The 6,998-nt window shown below is 36.9% G+C and overlaps 1 protein-coding gene across 1 annotated transcript in view; it reads left to right on the top strand.

Moving 5' to 3' along the window:
* Positions 1-716: 716 nt before the first annotated feature.
* LOC139131555 (SAM pointed domain-containing Ets transcription factor-like) overlaps positions 717-6,998 on the top strand; it is a 29,323-nt gene continuing 23,041 nt past the window's right edge. Inside the window, exon 1 of the mRNA XM_070697666.1 lies at positions 717-1,027. The gene's annotated coding sequence lies outside the window, so the exon portion shown is untranslated. The remainder of the gene's footprint in view (positions 1,028-6,998) is intronic.

Below are 6,998 nucleotides of genomic sequence, written 5' to 3'. Positions count from 1 at the left end.
GACTTCAAAATGGCGAAAACGGTGGAAGATGACCTGACCTTTCCTTGATTTTTGAACATGAACTTCAGTGAAGGAATTGTCTATGAGTTTTAAAATTCGCGTTGTGTATTTCCAAGCCCCTCATCGCGCCAAGTAAAATCGCGGCACAACTGATCGAACGTTACGGTTGAAAAATCCTACCTCACAACATCAAGTCAATGTATAATACATATCGCAAAATGTGCCCCCCTCCTTGCCTCCCGTTTTAAAACAGTTCACTCCAGGACCCCGACATTCATATACAGCCAAAAAATATATACACACCGAAGAGCAGCCGTGCACTTAATCATTAGTATACTCACTTGACCTTAGGGGTCATCTAAAGTGTTATCAGCAAAAAAGTCGTGACTTAGGGTTTAAGATTTGTGTTACGTTAATAAGGGCGTTGCTAAGGTGTATGTGGTCCATTTCAGTAGGGTCAGCATTCTCACCGTTTCCGCTCAACCTGATTGTGACGTCACTAGGTCAGAGTACAATACATGTAGTTATCCCATTGGCCATACCAAGCCTGTAGGTTCGCTAATTATAAGACATTCCTCCAGTAACGTTTTCTGGGAAATATGACGTCTTTCACGAGAAATATGATCTCAGTTTTTTATTGTTTTAATTTTTTTTTTTTTTTTTGCCTTTTTTTCAAATACTATAAAGGGCCGTCCGGTCTTATGTGTACTCAACAGATAACAGTATAAGCTTTGGATTTTCATTAATGAAGGGCTTGCCGGGTGATGGGTTCCGAGAAAAGTTCCCCTTTTCGGTGCAATTACGCTGTCTAACTCTGATAGGGACTTTCCACGCTTCTTGTATTTTGTTGCCAATAGTGAGTGATTGACAACAGACAGACTCTACGGTCATAAAATGTCGGGTATGGACGACAGTTCAGTGATAAAACTCAACAGTTCATCTGTCTATTTCCTAGACGTGACAGCGGCTTTAGAGAGCACGACAGGTCTGGCCTTTAGCGGTAACACAGGACAATAGGAATATTAAGGTAAACATCTGAATATTTTTGTCTGTAATAATCAACAATCCCTCTGTGGCAAAGGAGAGTCTCTAAAATAATGTCGTAATTTAAACCGCAATCCGAACCGTAATTTGGCCTCAACTCAACTTGGACCAGGGTACGGTTTAGACAAACTGTCATTTATATGATTGTTTTGCACGTGGGCATATCGTGACAGCAATAAAATGTTTTTCTATTGTCAGTAAGTAGTGCTGTATAGCCTAGCGTTTCTCAACAGCCCCATAAATTACCAGTATATCTATATGCAAACTGCCATACACACGCAAAATTTCATGTGTATTCTTACTCAATTTAGTCATATCATATTCGTCCGCTCTCCAACCCTTCCAGCATACAGTATTCCTAACATTTTATCAGATAGTCAATTTTGCACATTAAAATTTGCAATAGTCCGAGATTATATTTGAAGTAACTCAAATCCATTCAGAACTTAGAAGGCAGTCCGTTCCATTAATGGCCACCATTTCAAACTTATAGAAGCTGTCAATGACTTTTTTACTACTTTTGGTTTTATTTTTATGTCAACCAAGTTTTTTAGCTTTACCCTCCAAATCATATTGGAACACCTGCTATTTAGTTTGTCCACACAGTGTAAATACGTGTAAAATGCATTGTTATTGTTTATATTTGAATTCAAGTGTGGACCAGGATAATCTACATGAGTACAGAGTCGGACTGAGTTGGCAAACTGAACACTGTGTATCTCAATATGCTTTGGGGATTAGATCAAGTGAGGGTGCGTTCACAAATAATGGGGGGGGGCTGAAGGGATGGCGATTTAAATCTTTTTTTTCTGATCTCCCCTCAATACCCTCAAAAATGTTCAAATCCCCCCTCATCAAAATTTTTCAAGCCGCCCTCCCCCCTCAAATTATCATAGGGCCGCATAGTTATTGGGATGTACGCACACAAATAAAAATGTGTTGTGCAATTGTGCTCGCAGATGTTCAACACAACCTGTTATGAGCAGTTAGCCATATTTTTCAGGCAAGTTCTTAAATTGATTCATTTTTAACTGCATCGGTGGACTTTTATCAGTATTTACCGACTTGAGTCAATTTAACTCTGGCCAGGTCAATGACACCAGCTGAAGGGCACACAAAACGAATATGCAAATTATCAATTCCTGGCTACATTTTGTTAAATCATACTAAACTGAGCACTGTGACTTACCAAAACAATATATTTTTTTTAAAGTAAAAGACATATATGACTTACATACTACTTCAAAAAGTCTTACAAATTAACAAATATTGGCAAATTTGGTAAAAAATAAATAGTTCCTTTGAGTCCCACATTTTTTTCATTTAGAGTCTTTACTGTTAACGTTCAAAATTTTACTTCTGTATTGTCATATATACGATGAGAATGTGAAACATTTCATTCACTACATGAACTTGAAACGAATGGTTTTATATATTGATTTGAAGTGACTTTCAAGAAAAAACATTAACTTTTCATCGTACATTTGTAGAAAATCAAGTATGGTGACCCTCGTCTTTTTCCTTCAACATTTGATTATTCTCATATTCACAATCCGTGATGACCTTAAAGTCCCCCTGTCTTCCATGTGTTGCCATGGGTATGTTGCACCGTCATGAGCGTCATTTGTCCCAAACTCTTCTTTATCTACCATGTACATCAGATTCAGAGCTATCAATGTCACTGCCACTGCCAGTATGCAGTAGCAGGGCAGTAGCTGTATTAACTTAGTATTATGACAATATTTTGTTCAGTTTATACAACTGTTCTCTTGTTCTACTCCCTGCAGCATGTTGAACTGTCCAGTATTCAGCTTGCCAACACAGCCTGTGTAAATAAACTGTGCATTTGTATCACTGACAACTGACTGTCAGTCTGGACTCTAAATTCAGTTATCACCAATATTTATATATACAGGCTTTGTCGACAAACTGAATATTTTGTGATTCAGCATGGTGTAGGGAGACAGCAAGAACTTGTATTTGATACACTGCAAAGAAATATTGAAAACAAATTATCAACAGTTGCAGCTTCTGCCCTGTTACAAGTTTTACGAAAATTCAATAGCATCATACATTTTTAGATTTTTTCGAGATATAAGTAATGAAATGCGACAAAATGGTCCTAGATTTTGTTTAATCATTACTAACATTAGAACCATTGTTTTCATGTCATTATTGGATGACATAAAAATGTTATTCATTTTTCATTGAATTACCTACCAAACCTTGGAATCGGAAAATGTAAAAAATAAAAGGAAACCAAAATATTTTCAGGTTCCCCTTATACGCAGAGCAAAACTTCCAAATCCCCCTTAGATGATTACTCCCAGAATTTTCAACACCCCCCCCCCCCCACCACCACCAGAATTCCTCCAGTCCCAACCAGTATTTGTGACTGAAGGAAACCTAAGTGTAGTTGACATTAAAAACAAAAATAATGAAAAAATAATCAAAAGTTGCAGCTTACTGGCCCTCTTATATGTTTAAAATGGCGACTCGCCAGTAACCAAACGCTTTGAGCTTCATTCACTATAAATTTCAACATCCGGGTACAATACACGCGGAAATAAGTCACATCTGCAGGAATCTTATTCGAAATTTAAATTTACGAACTGTAACTTTCGAAATTTGTTGACCTCAAAAGACCTTCCTATTCTCTCCTGGTTTTCTCTGAATTCTACCCTCTGAAGGGATATGGGATTTTACTGCATTAGAAAACCACTCCTTTGTGAAATACTTGACAAGTAAATTCAACTTTAATAGTAAGTTAATAATAAGTGTATACACACACCTAAATTAGTATATTCTCCCAAACTTATTTTAGTTTGTAAGTAAATTATCATAAAAGTAATGATAAAAGATACAGCTAGTGGCACTATAATTTTCGCCTATCCCAGTTCTCCGACCCATCACAGATCATCTTCTCACCAAAAATATATTCATTAGAACAAGGGACCGTGTCTATCGACCCCGTTGGGTTGTATACAAGCTGTCCCCTATTACAACAAGTTAGAAAATGTTGCAGCAAGCGTTTTATCTTATTCAGACTCGGTTGAAGAAACAAGTATGTAGTATGAATTTCAGAGGATTTATTTCTACGTCTTCTGCAGTGCAACTGTTAACTTGTGCTCTATAATCCAAGGGTGTTGATTTGGAGCTTGGCAAACTGGTTACATTCATCCACTATGCAGCTTGCCTATACACAGGATTTAAGCTTTGCATAGTAGGCAGTTACAAACGGCAGAATACCTTCATGGACAGGACGGTATTCTGTGTGAGTTTCCGCATACTTTAGTCACATGACATCCCCATTCTGTAAATCAAGGCCCGTAGCCAGCGTGTTCACCGGTCGAGCTCTCGCAGGGTTAGGGATTTCGAGAACAGGCATGTCAACCGCCAGGTCCTCTCCACTTGACCGTTCACATATTCAAACAAATACTGAGATGGGCGGCATTTTTTACTTTGATGTGAGAATTTGATGAAGGCAGAGAATTATTATTCAAAATGTGGTTTAACCTCATAAAATATTACAACTGAAATTTGAGAAAGAAACTGGTTTACTAATTATTAACATACTGACTCGTAATGCATTGCAATTTGCGATTTCCTCTCAAAGGTACTTCTGCTATTTTTACGAGCTTTGCCATCTCTACATCCATCTTTCCAATTTCCTTGTAATTTTGGAAATGTTATCGTTCAATTAAACTGTTTTCATCACATGTGCATTAATTGCAATCGTTCATTTTGCCTTACTACACTCTGTGACAGTGGCTGTTGTGTACTGAATAAATAAATAAAAAAGATGAACGTGGTGACTGTCGAATTTCCGTAAAACATGGATACGAGGAAACAGTCAAGAACAACCTATGTTAAAACACGTGGGCGAAATCGGATGGTTTTTTGATAACATGAACTTTGTATTGTGTCTGACAGCTTCTTGAGGTAATCCTGAAGTAGGTCTGTGTATATGCTATTTCAAAAGGTTTATCTCATGGTCTTGTTGCAATTCAGGGTATCAGAACATAGCCTTGTCTGTGTGTCGTCCACTCTAGCCACCCTCATTACGTCATTACATCCTGTTTTCTGAGTAAATTGTGACTTGTAGACATGTCATTGTATAAATGTGTCAAACTATTATATTGATACTTGTCATGTAGTGTAATCAAGCTCACAATAATTCAATTGTATTACAATAACTCAATTGTAATATTCTATAATAGTCTGTCAACTCTTCAATTTGACAAGAGCTGTAACGGTTCCATAAATAGTTCAGTATGAAGATGACCTCCAGTGTTTTCCTTTGAAGGTTTCTGAATTGGCAGGCATGAATATCAAATTCACTTCAGTGTTTTGGTCACTGCAACCAGTTTTATATTGTGTAAGTAAAGGCAGTGGTGTCATTGTGACAAATTAGAACTTGTAAAATTTATTTTGAATTTGACAGAGTTTCAAATGATTGTATCAAACTTATCACGAGCTGCCAGAACATGGATTTTGTACATGAATTGCTCTCTGTTGAAATTGAGTGTAATAAGCAACTGATTACATCCTGCTATTGTTGCTTCAGTGAAAGGACCAGTGAAAGTAAACTCAGATAATTGTTCACTATTTTCATGTCTTATGTGTTAATTGCAAGTTCTTGCTCAATCCCACCAAAGCACGTTAAAATACCCTTTATTTAGCCTGTAAGCACGGCGTGTGTACATGTATAATGCACTGTTACTGTTTACATATGAATTCTAGTCCAAACCAGAATTATAACTTGTCAACAATAGTAACGCAGCTACACATGTACACGCTGAGTTGACAAGCTGAATACTGTGTATTTCAACATGCTTCGGGGAGTAGGGTAAGAAACTGAAGTTGACATTAAAAACAAAGATAGTGAAAAAAGTTATGAAAAGTTACAGCTTCTTGCCTTAAGCCCTCTTAGAAACTTCAGACTGTCCTGTCTCACAAAGAATAAGAATTCAAGAATAAAATCAGGGAAGTAGCTCTGTGGGTATACAAACACATCTTCAATTTTCGCAAGAAAAGACAGAGACTGTTAATAGGGCTGTTCACAGTTGACGTCATTGTTCTCTCATTAATATTCAAAAATAAATATTTGTCCGCATTTTCAATTTATGCTTTTGAAGATTACGCATGCAAGAACGACGAAAATACATCTTTGTAGGCGACTGCTAGTGTAGCTATGAATACTATGAAATATATCAACGACGCAGACTACACTTTGCAAAAACAAGCCATGCATGCAACATTGATAAAATTTGTCTGCATTTCAAGCAGCGTTGTTCGATGTCGCGCGCATACAGATATATTCAGTAACAAACCTGTAACCGTGAACAGCGCTATTCTTCCTGAGATTTAAAAGTATATACAAACAAATGTAGGGCTAGATAAATGTTCAATTTTCATAGTTTGAAACACTGTGGCAGAAGTGTAATCTGTCTTAAAATTGAACCACGTGAAGATGATCTGATTATAGACTAAATATTTTCAAATGACTCAAATTTTCTTTGGGGACCTTCGAAATACATCGCGAAGATTTATCCACCGGATATCGTATTGGTTGTTGTCAAGAAAATGATGTCAAAGCCCTTGTCTTTTGTGTCATATTTCATTGTAAAACCTCCCTTACACCTTCAAACATTTTAAGTCAACTTCTTCCGTACACCCTTCGGTGCCAGTGTATTTATGTGGTTGAAAGCCTTCAAGAGCTATTTATAGTCTGCTGTGACCACATGCAGCAAGGAAAATACGACTTTGTGTTTTAAAGGCATAAATTTCAATTGGCGACGCAAATTTCTCCATACTATTGTTCTCAACTTTGTGTGTTTCCCAATTTAAACACTGCATAAAGGTTTAGAGTATTGATTTTCTGTTAAGACCATTCTTGTGACGAAAAAGTGAAGTGTGACTCACGTTGTATCATAAAATTATAATAATTAGAT

The sequence above is a fragment of the Ptychodera flava genome, chromosome 1, assembly GCF_041260155.1.
Source record: "Ptychodera flava strain L36383 chromosome 1, AS_Pfla_20210202, whole genome shotgun sequence".
Classification (NCBI taxonomy): Eukaryota; Metazoa; Hemichordata; class Enteropneusta; family Ptychoderidae; genus Ptychodera; species Ptychodera flava.
Note: the sequence above shows the minus strand (reverse complement) of the source record. Positions and strands in the feature narration are given on the sequence as shown.